At 48.7% G+C, this 17,393-nt stretch overlaps 1 protein-coding gene across 4 annotated transcripts in view; it reads left to right on the top strand.

Moving 5' to 3' along the window:
* Window positions 1–7,096: 7,096 nt before the first annotated feature.
* The window catches only part of DTX2 (deltex E3 ubiquitin ligase 2), a 48,773-nt gene continuing 38,476 nt past the window's right edge, over window positions 7,097–17,393 (top strand). For 2 of the 4 annotated variants that reach the window (XM_055114527.2, XM_055114529.2), the window contains exons 1-2: window positions 7,097–9,544; window positions 11,243–11,416. The gene's annotated coding sequence lies outside the window, so the exon portion shown is untranslated. The remainder of the gene's footprint in view (window positions 9,545–11,242; window positions 11,417–17,393) is intronic. The other 2 variants (XM_055114534.2, XM_055114535.2) reach the window with 1 other exon arrangement.

Raw genomic sequence — 17,393 nt, 5'->3', positions numbered from 1 at the left:
TCAATTTTTAGAAAATCTTATAAATATTTATGGCTTTTTTTTTTTTTTTGAGATAGAGTTTCCCTCTTGTCACCCAGGCTGGTGTGCAGTGGCATGATCTCGGCTCACTGCAACCTCCACCTCCTCCTGGATTCAAGCGATTCTCCTGCCTCAGCCTTGTGAGTAGCTGGGATTACAGGCGCCTATCACCATGCCCAGCTAACTTTTTGTATTTTTAGTAGAGATGTGGTTTCGCCATGTTGAGCAGGCTGGTCTCGAACTCCTGACCTCAGGTGATCAGCTCGCCTCAGCCTCCCAAAGTGCTGGGATTACAGGCATGAGCCACCACGCCTGGCCGAAAATCTTATAAATAATCCCCTTCTAATTTCGGCCAGCTTAATCACACACCAAATTCCTTTCATGAGATTAATCTTCCACAACTTCTACACTTCCTTAAATCTTTGATTTTGTCCTATACTTCTTTTTTTATATTAGCAATCTACTTTAGGACAGAAATTTACTTTCCTTTCCTCTTGATTTTGACCAAAGTCCTCTCTTATGCAAAATGAAAAATTACTCTTTTTTCAATTTTCTTTACCAAAAATACATCCTCATACTTATAACTTTTTTTCACATCTCTCCTACTTACTGGCCTTCTTCCCACCTTGTTTCTATTTCCTTCCTAAATCCATATTTTGAAACAATCTTTAAATAACCCCCAACTTAAACAAAATTGCTCTTATTTAACAAAAAACTTATCTCAAAAAACCTAGCACGGTCACCAAGCGTGCTTTACTTTTCTTTCTCTCTCTCTCTTTTTTTTTTTTTTTTGGAGGCAGATTCTCGCTCTGTCAGCCATGCCGGAGTGTAAATGGCGCGATCTTGGCTCACTGCAACCTCCGCCTCCCAGGTTTTGAGAGATTCTCCTGCCTCAGCCTGCTGAGTAGCTGGGATTACAGTTGCGTACCATCACAGCCAGCTAATTTTTGTATTTTTAGTAGAGATGGGGGTTTTGTCCTGTTGGCCAGGCTGGTCTGAAACTCCTGACCTCAGGTGATCCACCCACCTCAGCCTCCCAAAGTGTTGGGATTACAGGCATAAGCCACCGCACCAGGCTTGATCCCTTTTCTTGAACAACTTATATATCCCAAAGCAACACACCAGAATATTCATTTACAATGAGAATGAAACTATCCCCACAGGAGCAACAAGAACTGCATGCTGGGTTCTGGACAGAAATAGAGTTATAATTAAGCATTAATCAGGCTGCATTTTGGCCCACTTCCTTGTTGCTAAAAGTCAGGTGGCACTAGTTCCTGACCATTGCATACCATTGTTCCTATAGATAGGATTTCTGACATTAGAGTCATAAGACTGTTTTAAGAATTTATTTGGGGATCTCCTGGGGCTGTATCACAGGGGGAAAAGTGAAATAAAAAAAAACCACAATCAATTTGGGCTGGGCGTGGTGGCTCACACCTGTAATTCCAGCACTTTGGGAGGCTGAGGTGGAGGGATCTCTTGAGCCCAAGAGTTAGAGACCAGCCTGGCCAACATAGTGCAACTCCATCTCTACCAAACAAAATATAAAAATTAGCCAGGCATGGTGGTGAGTGCCTGTATTCCCAGCTCCAGAGGCTGAGGTGGGAGGATCACTTGAGCCCAGGAGTTGGAGGCTGCAGTGAGATATGATCCAGCTACTGCACTCTAGCCAGGGCAACAGAGCAAGACCCCAACTCAAAAAGAAAAACAAAAAAGGAATTTAGATTAAAAAAGAAAAAGGGCTTGAGTTTGAATGCAGTGGCTCAAGCCTATAATCCCAGCACTCTAAGAGGCTGAGGTAGGAAGATCGCTTGAGCTCAGGAGTTCCAGGCTGCAGTGAGCCATGATCATATCACTGCACTCTAGCCTGGACAACAGAGTGAGACCTTGTCTCTAAAACAAAACAAAACAAAACTTGAGAATGGACCAGACGCGGTGGCTCACGCCTGTAATCCCAGCACTTTGGGAGGCCAAGGCGGGTGGATCATGAGGTCAGGAGTTCAAGACCAGCCTGGCCAAGATGGTGAAACCCCGTCTCTACTAAAAATACAAAAATTACAGCGTACCTGTAATCCCAGCTACTCGGGAGGCTGAGGCAGGAGAATCACTTGAACCTGGGGGGCAGAGGTTGCAGTGAGCCGAGATCGTGCCACTGCACTCCAGCCTGGGTGACAGAGCGAGACTCCATCTCAAAAAAAAAAAAAACATAAACTTGAGAATGATAGTGTTACAGGAAAGGGGTCCCTACCCAGACCCCAAGTGAGGGTTCTTGGATCTCACGCAAGAAAGAATTCAGGGCGAGTCCATAAAGTGAACACAAGTTTATTAAGACAGTAGAGGAATGAAAGAATGACCATTCCATAGACAGAGCAGCCCCGAGGGTGGCTGGTTACCCATTTTTATGATTATTTCTTGATGATATGCTAAACAAGGGGTGGATTATTCATGCCTCCCCTTTTTAGACCACATAGGGTAACTTCCTGACGTTGCCATGGCATTTGTAAACTGTCATGAAGCTGGTGGGAGTGTAGCAGTGAGGACGACCAGAGGTCACTCTCGTCGCCATCTTGGTCTTGGCGGGTTTTAACCGGCTTCTTCACTGCAACCTGTTTTATTTATTTATTTATTTATTTATATATTTTTTGAAACGGAGTCTCGCTCTGTCACCCAGGCTGGAGTGCAGTAGCGCGATCTCGGCTCACTGCAAGCTCCGCCTCCCGGGTTCACGCCATTCTCCTGCCTCAGCCTCCCGAGTAGCTGGGACTACAGGCGCCCGCCACCATATCCGGCTAATTTTTTGTATTTTTAGTAGAGACGGGATTTCACCGTGTTAGCCAGGATGGTCTCGATCTCCTGACCTTGTGATCCGCCCGCCTCAGCCTCCCAAAGTGCTGGGATTACAGGCGTGAGCCACCGCGCCCAGCCACCACTGCAACCTGTTTTATCAGCAAGGTCTTTATGACCTGTATCTTGTGCCAACCTCCCATCTCATCCTGTGACTTAGAATGCCTTAACCATCTGGGAATGCAGCCCAATAGGTCTCAGCCTCATTTTATCCAGCCCCTATTCAAAATGGAGTTGCTCTGGTTCACCCGCCTCTGACAATAGTAGGAGTTAAAAAAAATAATAATAACTTCTTTAACTCCACTCCAGGTGGCATTTCTTAGTGCCTCTGAAGGTTCTGATCTAGAACCAGCCCCCAGCTCACCCAGAGCAAGGAAAGATCATGAAAACCCAAGCAGAAGCAAGACACTGGGTTCCAGCATCAATGCTAAGGCTAGAACATTTTCTGATGTTTTGCTTGGAAAGGCAGAATTTGGTTGTCTAGTGCGTCCACTAATTGGCCTCCATCTGACACCCTGGAGGGATGGGCTGATTAGAAGCCACAGCTGCTTTGCTCATTATTTCTGATGAATGGACATCACCTGGCGTCTCCGGTGATGGCGCCAGCTCAGGACCCAGGTGTGACCTGCACAACAAAGAAAAGCAAGATAGCTTTGCAGCCAACATGGTGAAACCCCATCTCTATTAAAAATACAAAAAAAAAAAATTAGCCGGACGTGGTGGCGGGCGCCTGTAATCCCAGCTACTCAGGAGGCTGAGGCAGGAGAATCACTTAAATCTAGGAGGCAGAGGTTGCAGTGAGCCAAGATCATGCCACTGCACTCCAGCCTTGGCGACACAGAGAGACTCTGTCTCAAAAAAAAAAAAAAAAAGATGGCTTTACAGCCCTGAGGAGTAAACCAGTCTTCCCCAAATAATTATCTTATGTAAGTCCCAGCCCCTTGGAACATGTTTTGAAAGGGCTCACCCATCTGGGCAGGTGACTCACACCTGTAATCCCTGCACTTTGGGAGGCTGAGGCAGGCGGATCACCTGAGGTCAGAAGTTCAAGACCAGCCTGGCCAACATGGCGAAACCCCATCTCTACTAAAAATACAAAAATTAGCCAGGCATGGTGGGACACGCCTGTAGTCTCAGCTACTTGGGAGGCTGAGGCAGGAGAATCACTTGAATATGGGAGGTGGAAGTTGCAGTGAGCCGGGATCATAACGTTGCACTCTAGCTTGGGCAAGAAGAGTGAAACTCCATCTCAAAAACAAAAGAAAAGGCTCACCCTTATCACTGGTTCCCTTGTGGCAAATCTAAAATAAGGTACGTGTGCTCGCCGTTCATTCATCTGAAAAGTTCTAACAGTTTGCAAATACCCTCTACCCATACCCCACCCCCACGTGTTGTCCTTTTTTTTTTTTTTTTTTTTGAGACAGAGTCTCACTCTGTTGCCCAGGCTGGAGTGCAGTGGCGCAATCTCGGCTCACTGCAAGCTCTGCCTCCCGGGTTCACGCCATTCTCCTGCCTCAGCCTCCCAAGTAGCTGGGACTACAGGCGCCCACCACCATGCCCGGCTAATTTTATTTTATTTTATTTTTGTATTTTTAGTAGAGACGGGGTTTCTCCATGTTAGCCAGGATGGTCTTGATCTCCTGACCTTGTGATCCACCCGCCTCGGCCTCCCAAAGTGCTAGGATTACAGGCATGAGACACTGCACCCGGCCCTTTTTTTTTTTAAGAGACAAGATGTCACCCTGTCACCCAGGCTGGAATGCAGTGGTGTCGTCATAGCTCACTGCAGCCTGGACCCCCTGGGCTCAAGTGATCCTCCTGCCTCAGTCTCCCAAGTAGCTGGGACCACAGGGGTGTCCCACCACACCCAGCTAATTTTTTTATTTTTTGTAGAGATGGGGTCTTGTCTTGTCACCCAGGCTGGTCTTAAACTTCTGAGCTCAAGCGATCCTCCCACTTGGACCTAGCCAGGTGCTGGGATTATGGGTATTAGAGTTTAAATTTCTTTGCTCAACACCACTCCCCATTTTGTGGCCAACAGTCACATTCTTTCTTGGGCCACGTCATTCATTTTCAGTTGCTTCAGAGCACTGGTGGCCCCTTGGGTGTGTTGAACAAACCCCAGCCTTTGAGGAGTTCAAAAAAAAAAAAAAGACACCATCTCTAGGCAGAAAATTTCAGACAAAGAACCCCTGCCAGGAATATTTCCTGCCGCTGCTCCTGCCACTGCCCCTTAGGCTGTGGACCTTTATGCAAGAACGCAAGTGGCAAACTGCCCTACTGTGTATGTTGTGGGGAGTGGGGGTACTGCCAGAGAGGAGAGAGCCCTATTTTATTTTATTTTATTTTATTTTATTTTAAAGACAGAGTCTCACTCTGTTGCCCAGGCTGGAGTGCAATGGCACGATCTCGGCTCACTGCAACCTCTGCCCCCTGGGTTCAAGAGATTCTCCTCCCTCAGCCTCCCCAGTAGCTGGGATTACAGGTGCATGCCACCACACCTGGCTAATTTTTGTATTTTTAGTGGAGATGGGGTTTCCCCATGTTGGCCAAACTCCTGACCTTATGTGATCCTCCCACCTTGGCCTCCCAAAGTGCTGGGATTAGAGGCATGAGCCACTGCGCCCAGCTGACAGCCCTCTCTAAATCTTTAAAAATTCAGTCAGCCGTGGTGGCTCATGCCTGTAATCTCAGCACTTTAGGAGGCTGAGGCAAGAGGAATGCGTGAGCCCAGGAGTTTGAGACCAACTTGGGCAACATGGTGAGACCCTATCTTGACAAAAAATACAAAAATCAGCCTGGCATGGTGGTGCACGCTTGTAGTCCCAGCTACTCAGGAGGCTGAGGCAGGAAGATCACTTGAACCCAGGAGGTCGAGGCTGCAGTGAGCTATGATCACGCCACTGTACTTCAGCCTGGGAGACACTGTCTCAAAAAATAAATAAATAAAATCTTTAACAATTCTTCAGTTTATCCCCCTACCTTCTGGGGCTTCTTGGGTCTCTTCCCAGAAACTTTCTTCGTCTGTAAGCCCGTTTATTGTATGCAATTGTTTAAAAAACACAAATGGGTGCATATTCTCATATTCTCTACCCTCTATTTTGAACGTTCCTTTTTTTTCTTTTTTTCAGACCGAGTCTCAGTCTGTCACCCAGGCTAGTGCAATGGTGCAATTTTGGCTCACTACACCCTCTGCCTCCCAGATTCAAGCGATTCTCCTGCCTCAGCCTCCCGAGTAGGTGGATTACAGGTGTGCACCACTGCACCCAGCTAATTTTTGTATTTTTAGTAGAGACGGGGTTTCACCATGTTGGCCAGACTGGTCTTGAACTCCTGATCTCAGGTGATCCACCTGCCTCCGCCTCCCAAAGTGCTGGGATTATAGGCATGAGCCGCCTTGCCTGGCTCAAAGTTCCTTTTTGGTTTAACAATAGATCTAGGCCACTGTGAGTCTTCCTCATTCCTTCTAGGGCTACCTAGTGTTCCGGGGTTATTTAACCAGCCCCCTCCTACCAGGCAGTTCTTTTGTCTCTGGCCCTTTGCTACGTATGTATATTAGTTTAAAGTTCACTTTGCAAGTGGCCAAGCCTGTTTCCAGGTTCCCAGGGGGCAGACATCCTGCTGCAATTTCAGAAGTCAGCACACTCTTCTCTCTCCTGTCTAAAATATAAAAGTCCATGCCCCCCACTCTCCCTCTTGATACTGTCCTATTTTACTTCTTTTCACAACCAGAAGTCTTTATTTTTCCCAAATAAAAATAGTCCGTCTTTTCAGATTTTAAAAATGGAACTCTGGCCGGATGCGGTGGCCCTCACCTGTAATCCCAGCACTTTGGAAGGCTGCAGTGGGCAGATTACCTGAGGTCAGGAGTTTGAGATCAGCCTGGCAGACATGGTGAAACTCTGTCTCTACTAAAAATACAAAAATTAGCCCGGATGCGGTGGCTCACATCTGTAATCCCAGTACTTTGGGAGACCGAGGCGGGCAGATCACGAGGTCAGGAGTTCAAGACCAGCCTGGCCAACATGGTGAAACCCTGTCTCTACTAAAATACAAAAATTAGCCGGGCATGGTGGCATGCGCCTGTAATCCCAGTTACTCGGGAGGCTGAGGAAGAAGAATTGCTTGAACCTGGGAGGCGGAGTTTGCAGTGAGCTGAGATTGTGCCATTGCACTCCAGCCTGGGCGACAGAGCAAGACTCCATCTCAAAAAAATATATATATACAAAAATTAGCTGAGTGTGGTGGTGCATGCCTGTAATCCCAGCTACTTGGGAGGTGAGGCAGGAGAATCACTTGAACCTGGGAGGCGGAGGTTGCAGTGAGCCGAGATTGTGCCATTTCACTCCAGCCTGGACAACAAGAGCAAAACTCGTCTCAAAAAAAAAAAAAAAAAGGAAAATAAAAATCCCTGATAAAGGATCAATGACCTTAGGATAATGTCATTCCAGGTAAGTATCTTTAACTGGGTACTTGGTCCTCCAAGATTCAGAGGACCTTGATCCCCCTGAAACTGTATACATAATATTCAACATAAGTAGTATGTGCACACATGTGCCAACACTCACATTATCTAAAATTCATCATAATCTTACCCCGGCTTCTCCCCATACTCCTCAGATCCTGCTATAGCCTAGTGCATTTTCTCCTTCCTCACTCCCTTCCCTCCATGTCCTCTGCCCTGGCCACCAGGGACTTTGTGCTGCCTCCGGAGTGCATGAGGCACTTTCACATCTCTCTTGCTTTACAAGAGCTTCCCTATGCTCCAACTGGCAAATTTCTCTATGGACTGAAAAACCCACATAGCCTTTATCTGTCTTGTGATGTCTTCTCCCCACCCTCAAGTTAGGCATACCCTTCTGTGCCCTCCTTTATCCAAACATTTTCCCCACTATATCGTAATTGTGTGTTTAAGTGCCGGGCTTTCCAACTAGATACAAAGCTTTCCCAGGAAAGAAATCCTTTTCTTTTCTTCTTTCTTTCTTTTCTTTTCTTTTCTTTTTTTTTTTTTTTTTTTGAGACAGATTCCCACTGTGTCGTCCAGGCTGGAGTGCAGTGGCACGATCTTGGCTCAGTGCAACCTCCACCTCCAGGGTTCAAGTGATTCTCTTGCCTCAGTCTTCCAAGTAGCTGGGGTTACAGGCACGCGCCACCACAGCCAGTTAATTATTATTATTATTATTATTTTTTTTTTTTTTTTGAGACGGAGTCTCGCTCTGTCACCCAGGCTGGAGTGCAGTGGCACAATCTCGACTCACTGCAAGCTCCGCCTCCCGGGTTCACGCCATTCTCCTGCCTCAGCCTCCCGAGTAGCTGGGACTACAGGAGCCCGCCACTACGCCCGGCTATTTTTTTTTTTTTTTTTTTTTTTTTGTATTTTTAGTAGAGACGGGGTTTCACCGTGGTCTCGATCTCCTGCCCTCGTGATCCGCCCGCCTCGGCCTCCCAGAGTGCTGGGATTACAGGCGTGAGCCTCTGCGCCCGGCCTCCACACCCAGTTAATTTTTCTATTTTTAGTAGAGACGGGGTTTCACCATGTTGGCCAGGATGGTCTCAATCTCTTGACCTTGTGATCTGGCTGCCTCGGCCTCCCAAAGTGCTGGGATTACAGGCGTGAGCCACCGCTCCCGGCGAGAAACCTTTTCTTTTTCTTTTTTCTTCTTCTTCTTCTTCTTTTTTTTTTTTTCTTTTGAGAGGGATTCCTGTTCCGTCGCCCAGGCTGGAGTGCAATGGCGCGATCTTGGCTCACTACAGCCTCTGCCTCCCGGGTTCAAGCGATTCTCTTGCCTCAGCCTCCCGAGTAGCTGGGATTACAGGCACGAGCCACCACGCCCGGCTAGTTTTTTTTGGTATTTTTAGTAGAGACGGGGTTTCGCCATGATGGCCAGGCTGGTCTGGAACTCCCGACCTCAGGTGATCCGCCCACCTCTGCCTCTCAAAGTGCAGGGATTACAGGCATGAGCCACTGCGCCCAGCCAAGAAACCATTTCTGATTCACCTATTCCCTCCCGCACTCCCACTACACAGTAGCTAAATAAATAAATAAATATTAAAAATAAATAGGAAAGAAAGAAAGAAAAAAAGAAAAGAAAAAGACAAAAATTTAAATTTAAAAAGGTTGTGCTCGATGGCTCACACTTGCAACCCCAGTGCTTTGGGAGGCTGAATGAAGCAAGAGGATCGCTTGAGGCCAGGAGTTTGAGATCGGCCTGAGCAACGTTGCAGCATTGCAAAACCCCCATCTGTACAAAAAAGAAAAATAAAATTAATTTTAAAAACAAAAAAAGAGAAACAGTAGCACATGTATGTACTGGCACCATGTATGTACTAGTAAAAACTAGTTAAAATTAAGTCAGTAATTAATGAAGGAATAAGTCAATGAGTGAGCAGGCGAAGGAAGAAAACATAGACCGGAGCAGGGGCGCCTTGGGTTGAGCCCTTCCCCGCTGAGCCCCGCCTTCTGCCCGCCCCTGGGCCCTATCGGGACTACATTTCCCAGAAGGCCGCACGCCCCGGGCATGCGCAGCGGCTCGCTCGGAAGCTGCGACGCCGAGTTTCACTCCGGCTACCTTCTCCTGAGAGTCGGAGCCACAGCCAGAGTCCTGCCCAGGCCGAGCCGGAGCTGCAGCCTGAGCGCGGTGGTGCCCTCAGCCCCGTCCTCTTGTCCTCCTCAGCCTCGGTGAGAGGGCGGGCAGGCCACCTGCGCGTCGCTAGGGCTGCGGTCCCAGGGGCGCGGGGTGGCGCGGGGAGCCGGAGCCTAGCTGGGACCGGAAGGGGGCGGGCGTGGGTGTGAGGGGGGCCGACGGCCGGGGCGGCGGGGACACCCGGGGGTCCCGGGAGATCGGGGGTGTCGGGGGGATCGGTCTCCGGGATCAAGGTCCTGAGGGCGAGAGTTGGGGGACTTGGGAGGCGCCGGCAGCTTTGGACGGGACAGGGTGCCGGGTGCGAAAGGGGACGTTCGGATGAAGGCTGAGGGGCTCGCAGGCGGAGGGGCGCGGTTCCGGGTCGCTCGGAAGGAGCGCACCCCTTCCCAAAGTACCCGGAGGAGGCGGTGACGAGATTGCCACCGGCTCCCTGACGAGGGGTTGGTCCTGCTGAGGTCTACCCCCAGGTGAAGGGACTCACTGGGCCGGGGGTTGTACTTTGGAGGAGTTTGCTTCCTAACTCTGCTTCCCTGCTTTCCTGTGGGGGGTCTTCCCAGGAGTTCCTGGGGCCCTGGGTCACTTTTTGGGGTGCGTAAGGGGTGCCGACAAAGATTTAGAACTCGGTTCCCTTTTCTGGAGCTGCGCTTTCATCGCGACTGTCTCAGCCAGCTGCCCTCCTCCTCCAAGCTGGCTCCACTTCTCTAAGCGCCAACAGCGATGGAAATAAATAGCATGTGTACAGACGCCTGGACCCTTGAGAAACTCAGAATATTTCTGCATGCCTTCCTAGCTCCTCTAGCGCTCTAGAAGGTAGACTTTCTGGTAGCCACCATCCGGGCTTAAGCCATCCGGATAGCAAGCCCTCTGATTCGGTTGCTCTGTGACCTTAAGTATTTACCCTCTCTGGTGTGTTGATTTCCTGGATGCTTAGCTGCCAGACTGGCTTATGAAGTCCTTTTAGAGTTTTCTGTAAAAGGGCTCAGGCCAGGCACGGTGGCTCATGCCTGTAATCCCAGCCCTTTGGGAGGCCGAGGTGGAAGGATCATTTGAGTCCAGGAATTTGAGACAAGCCTGGGAAACGAAGAGGATTCCTGAGATCACTGTCTCTATAAAAAATCAGATGGGCGTGTTGGTGGGTGCCTGTAGTCCCAGCTACTTGGGAGGCTGAGGCAGGAGGATCGCTTGAGCCCAGGAGTTGGAGGCTGCAGTGAGCTGTGATCACACCACTGCACTGCAGCATGGGCGACAGAGGTAGACCCCGTCTCAAAAAACAAAAAACAAACAAACTAAAAAAACGAACTTTTTTTTTTTTTAAGAAAAGGGCTCAGAGCCAGGCGTGGTGACTCGAGCCTATAATCCCAGCTACTCGGGAAGCTGAGGCAGGAGAGTAGCTTGAACCTGGGAGGCGGAGGCTGCAGTGAGCCGAGATCACGCTACTGCACTCCAGCTTGGGTGACAGAGCAAGACTCCATCTCCAAAAACTAATAATAATAAAAAATTTTAAAAAGAGCTCAGGGTTTTTTTGTTTGTTTGCTTTTTGTTGTTTTTTCAACCATCTCCTTGATTGTTAAGTGGGTGGAGGAAGACTGTTGTACCTCCTGCTCCACCCAGGCTATTGGAAAATAAATCTGGTGATTTTCAGTCCCCAGGCACAGCACACGGATCCAACATCTGTACCTTTGTTTTTACTAACTGCTGTTTCTTAATTTAAAACCTGATCATCTTCTTCCTAGTTGGCAAAGGTGCCTTGGAATTTGTGTCGCTGAGTCAGCAAGCCTTTCAGATTTGCCCGGTTTTTGTTGTTTGCGGTTTGTATCAAGATGGGAACTCAAACAAGTCATTCCTCCTAAGGAGCTGGTGTCTTCATCCAGAAGGGACAGTTTGTGCCAGCTCTCCAGAGAGAAAAGGTGAGAGCCATGGGGACTTGACCTTGCTGCCTTCTCTATCTGGTGCAGAGAAGGTGGGGATTGGGGAGGGTGGAATTTTGAGGTCTGCAGGATAAACGTGTGCCCTGGGAGTTGACTGTTGATTGCCACCTGTCTCAAATAAATTGCAGTGGCGTCTTGCCACTGCTTCTCCTGTTTAACTAACTAGTCTTAGAAGATGCTTTCCACTTTATTAAGACATGCTTTATGGGATAGAAGACACAAGTCACGATTTCTGCATTTGAACTGGCAGTTTTCATTTCTTTTGTTGCATAAACCCTTACTGGGTGCCAGACAAGATCTCTGTCTTTTGGGAGTGCATTGTTTGGTGGAAAAGACAAAGCAGAGTCAGCGACAAGGTGTTGTCAGTGTGATATATACTGAGCTGGGAGAAATCACAAGGCTCTCCTACCCACATCCAGAAAGGGGACGGTTAGAGGGAAGGTCAGGAAGGCTCCTGGAAGGTGGTAGTTGAGGGGGGTTGTGAAGGAGGAGTAGGACTTAGAAAGTGGGGCACAGTCGCCTGGGAGAGGAGTCAGCGTTTGCAAAGTCATGAAGCTACCGGGACACAGCTGGGCTACTGTAAGTAGCTTAGTATGTAATAGAGGAGGCTGGAAAAGCAGGCAGAGGGCTCTGAGCGAGGAGGGTTATGTGGGCCATGCCAAGACTCGATTTTAGGAGATTTCCATGAGGGTCATTTTATTAATTATTTTTTTGAGTTGGGGTCTGCTTCTGCTGCCCAGGCTGGAGTGCAGTGGAGTGATCATAGTTCACCACAGCCTCAAATTCCTGGGCTCTGGGGTAGCTGAGGTGCCTACCACCATACCTGACTAATAATTTTATCTAGAGACAGTGCCGCTCTACGTTGTCCAGGCTGGTCTCTAACTCCTGGCCTCAAGGGATCCTCCCATCTCAGCCTCCCAAAGTGCTAGGATTACAGGCCTGAGCCACCGTGCCTGGCCTCGTGAGGGACATTTTAAAGGAGCACACTGGAACATGTGGAATGGGTTTAGACTGGATTATTCGCTTTGTGGCGGTCTTCTTACATCATGCCAGCTTCTTCGTGGGGAGAGGCAGGTGAGTGGTTTTGCCCTCAGTTGCTTATAGTCTATTTGAAGAGATAAAGTGAACATAGAGAACTGAAAAGGAACTTGCTAAGAGGGTGTTTTCTTTCATTCTTTTTGTTGTTGTTGTTTTGTTTTGTTTACTTTTTGAGACAGGGTCTTACCCTGTCACCCAGGCTGGAGAGCGGTGGTGCAATCTCAGCTCACTGCTCAACTTCGCCTCCCAGGCTCAAGACGTTCTTGTGCCTCAGTTTCCCGAGTAGCTGGGCTTACAGGTGCACACCATCACGCCTGGCTGATTTAGAGGGTGTTTGCTTTCTGCTGGGCACGTCCAGGCATCGTGGGAAGTGCTATTTAAATTGGGCCATAAAAGGGTGGGTAAGATGAGGACAGGGGACCAAGTGGGTGGGATTCAGGGTGGAGCAGAGTCATGGGGGTGGGGACAGACACGCTGATGCACATGGGAGTAGTGGATCCTCTTTTACACTCTGGAAGGGAATTGTGGAGAGGGAGGTATAGATGAGGGGATGGAAGGGAAGGGCACCGGCAAATATTGTTGATAGCGAGGGAAGGGCCGTATTGTGATCGGCTTTGACTGTCAGCCTAAGGAATTTGAATTTCATTCTAGAGATCCAGGGGAGGTGTGTAAAAGACAGGATCAGAACATTAGTTCAGGAAGCTTCATCTTTTCTGCCCCCCCATCTGAGATGTACAAGAGGGTTAGAAAGCAGAGTTGGAGAAGCTGTTTGGGAGGGAGCACTTATTTGTTTTTTTGTTTTGTTTTGTTTTTTTGAGATGGAGTCTCGCTCTGTTACCCAGGCTGGAGTGCAGTGGCGCCATCCTGGCTCACTGCAACCTCCGCCTCCCGGGTTCAAGTGATTCTCCTGCCTCAGCTTCCCAAGTAGCTAGGACTACAAGCACCTGCCACCATGCCTGGCTAATTTTTGTATTTTTAGTAGAGACGGGGTTTCCCTCTGTTGGCCAGGCTGGTGTCGAACTCCTGACCTCAGGTGATGTACCCACCGAGGCCTCCCAAAGTGCTGGGATTACAGGCGTGAGCCACTGCGCCTGGCAGGGAGGGGGTACTTATTAAAGTGAGAGGCATAAGGGTCCCAGCCAGGTGTTAGCAGGGGGCTTCAGAGGTGAGGAGAGAGCAGGGCAGGCAGCTGCTAGGCCTGGGGGAGCGGGCTGCGGAGGACTGAGAATCTGAGGTTTTTCTCTTGGCCGCCTGGGGGAAATCCAGGGGGAAAAGGAGAATGAGGAAGGAAGATGCGTTTGGCCTCAGACGTGTTGAAGGTATTAAGAGGCCAACAGGAAATGAGGCCATGGGCTAGAGAGAAGAGCCCTGATTCATTCCCCAAATGCCTCCCGAAATTCTGTGCGCCGAGGCTTGTGTTTGGCACTTGGAGTACAAAGATGAATTCAGCAGTCTCTTTGGTGTTTGCCTTATCAGCTAAGCTGAGAACAAGATTGATTAGTACACACTCCTCAGTGTTCATGCCTGACCTACTTTTCCTTATTTAGTAAGTTATTTTTAATAAATGTAGTAAGCTCTGGAAATCTAGGCACCCAAAACAAAAGCTGGGATCATGAAACAAAAGTGTATATCTAATCTTTTTTTTTTAATTTTAAAAAACTTTAAAAAGTTTTCTACTTTATCAGGTCCCCTTAGAACATCTAATCATTTCATTTGAACTTGTTTTCTGTTCTTACCCTGAGGTAATCATTATCTCCTTTCTTTCATTTTTTTCTTAGTTTTATCTTACATGTGTATTTCTTTGTTTCTCTGTCTCTTTTTTTTTTTTCTTTGAGGCAGAGTTTCACTCTTATTGCCTAGGCTGGAGTGCAATGGCACGATCTCGGCTCACTGCAACCTCCGCCTCCCGGGTTCAAGCGATTCTCCTGCCTCAGACTCCGGAGTAGCTAGGATTACAGGCGTGCGCCACCATGCCCGGCTAATTTTGTATTTTTAGTAGAGACGGAGTTTCTCCATGTTAGTCAGACTGGTCTCAAACTCCTGACCTCAGGTGATCCACCCGCCTCGGCCTCCCAAAGTGCTGGGATTACAGGCGTGAGGCACCGCGCCTGGCCTATTTCTTTCTTTTTTTAGAGACAGTGTCTCACCTTGTAACCCAGGCAGCTGGAGTGCAGTGGCATGATCACGGATCACTGCCGCCCCAAATTCCTGGGTTCAATGGATCCATCCCCTTCAGCCTCCTGAATAGCTGGGACTACAGGCACAGGCTACCATGCTTAGCTAATTTTTAAAGTTTGTGCAGAGGCAGCTTCACTGTGTTGCCCAGGCTGGTCTTGAACTCCTGGGCTCAAGCAATTCACCCGCCTTGGCCTCCCAAAGTGCTGGGATGATAGACATGAGCCACCGTGCTCGGCAGTGTTTATCTTTCGTAGCTATTGCTAGACCATTTCCTGAATGAAGTGCTTATACCAGTATCCACTTTACCAGCAGTGTCCTGTGTCTTGCAGCTCCACAGTCTTACCAACATTTGCTGTTGGCCAAGTGAATGGGTAGAAAATGGAATCTTTGGGAACTTGGTTTCTAGGTCCCTGAGCCCTGCTGCTGAATATCTCCTCTTATGTTTATTGGCATATGTGTTTCCTGTGAAATATTCATGTCTTTTGCCAGTTTTTCATTAGGGTTCTTGGTGCTTTATTTTTTGTTGATCTATAGGGCTCTTTATATATTGCTGATTTTAATCCTTCGTGTCTATTGCAAATATCTTCTCCCAGCTTTTAACCTATTATTCCTCTTTCTTTAAGGTGTCTTCTGTTGATCAGCCATTCTTCATTTTAACATAGCGAAATGTATTTTTTCCCTAGTACTCAGTTTTCTGGGTCTGGTTTGAAGTCTTTTCCTGAACATAACCCTTGCCTTTAAGGAGCGTATGCATTCTCCAGTGGAGGAGACAGATAATGGCACTCAGACGTCATGTGGGCATTGATTGTTAGAAGTGGCCACTTCTGCCTGTGGAGCGGGAGCGAACTTAGGAAAGATCTCACAGGGCAGAGTCTTGAGCTAGGAATTAAGAGATGAGTAAGTGGACAAGTGCGATGGGCATTCTCAGTGGGGGACGAAGGGCATGAAACATCCTGACCTGCCCTGGGCACTGCCAGGAGGTCCAGATGGCAGGAGCTGACGGTTTGAGGGGCTCGGGCAGGGCATCCCGAGGACAGCTTTGGGTGATCTGTATGCAAGGGAATATTGAAGCCATGGGAACAGATCCTGAGGATCCGGGGGGAATGGAGAGAGGAGGGGAGGAGGGGAGAGGGAGGCCAGGGCCTGATTCCCGGATGCAGAGAATGTTATCAACGCCCGGTGTGGCTCTGGGGAGCACCTGGGGCTTCCCAGGGGCGGGTGCTGTTGGCATGCTGCCTGCTGTGCTGTTGGATGCTGTATTTCACCCTTCGGTGTTGGGCAAAGGCTGACATGTCTGCAGAGGGCAGGGCGTGTTGTTGGCAAAGCTAGCCAGAGGCAGAGCACTCTCTCACTTTTTGATAGAGACATGAGTTCAGAGAAGTATTGCTCAACTGTAGGAGTGTGAAAGTACAGTAATAGATGTGAGGGAGGCCACAGGGCAGAGGTCTGCAAACGGTGGACCCTCAGCCAAATCTGGCCCACTGCCATTTTTTTTTTTTTTTTTTTTTTTTTGAGATGGAGTCTCACTCTGTTGCCAGGTTGGAGTGCAATGGCACGATCTCAGGTCACTGCAGCCTCCGCCTCCCAGGTTCAAGAAATTCTCCTGCCTCAGCCTCCTGAGTAGCTGGGATTACAGGCACCAGCCACCATGCCTGGCTAATTTTTGTATTTTTAGTAGAGACAAGGTTTCACCATGTTGGCCAGGCTGGTCTCGAACTCCTGACCTCAGGTGGTCCACCCCTGCTTGGCCTCCCAAAGTGCTGGGATTATAGGCGTGAGCCACCACGCCCAGCATTTTTTTTTTTTTTTTTTTTTTTTGAGGCAGGGTCTAACTCTGTTGCCCAGGCTGGAGTACAGTGGCACAGTCTCGGCTCACTGCAGCCTCCGCCTCCTGGGTTCAAGTGATTCTCCTGCCCCAGCCTCCCAAGTAGCTGGGACTACAGGCGCACGCCACTACGCCTGGCTCATCTTTGTATTTTTTTGGTAGATATGGGGTTTCACTGTATTGGCCAGGCTGGTCTCAAACTCCTGGCCTCAAATGATCCACCCACCTCAGCCTCCCGAAGTGCTGGGATTACAGGCGTGAGCCACCGCATTCAGCCCCACTGCCTGATTTTGTTCATAAAGTTATATTGGTATGCAACCCCTCCTGTTTACACATTGTTTATGGCTGTTCTTGTGGTCTAGTGGCAGAGTCACTGCAAAGACTTTTTCTGTCCTTTACAGGAAAAGCATGCTGGCCCTAGCCATAGGGAGTCGTGGTAGCTGTGGCCACCCAGAGAGGACGTTCCAGCCACCATTGCAGTTTAGCTGGTGTTGCTAGGTAGATCATGGATCTAGGTCCAGCCTGCAAATATTGCCATCTTTTCTGATTTTCAAGGGAAGCTTGAAATCTAGATTTTTTTTTTTTACTGTGAATATTCCTTTTTTTTTTTTTTTGAGACAGATTCTCACTCTGTCGCCCAAGCTGGAGTGCAGTGGCATAATCTTGGCTCACTGCAACCTCCACCTCTTAGTTTCAAGCAATTCTCCTGCCTCAGCCTCCCGAGTAACTGGGACTACAGGCGCCCGCCACCACACTTGGCTAATTTTTTGTATTTTTTAGTAGAGACAGGGTTTCACTGCATTAGCCAGGATGGTCTCGATCTCCTGACCTCATGATCTGCCTGCCTCGGCCTCCCAAAGTGCTGGGATTACAGGTGTGAGCCACTGAGCCCGGCCAAATATTCCAATTTTTAAA

Source organism: Pan paniscus, chromosome 6 (genome assembly GCF_029289425.2).
Source record: "Pan paniscus chromosome 6, NHGRI_mPanPan1-v2.0_pri, whole genome shotgun sequence".
NCBI lineage: Eukaryota > Metazoa > Chordata > Mammalia > Primates > Hominidae > Pan > Pan paniscus.
The sequence above is the reverse complement of the archived record's forward strand: the minus strand, read 5'-3'. Positions and strand labels throughout refer to the sequence as shown.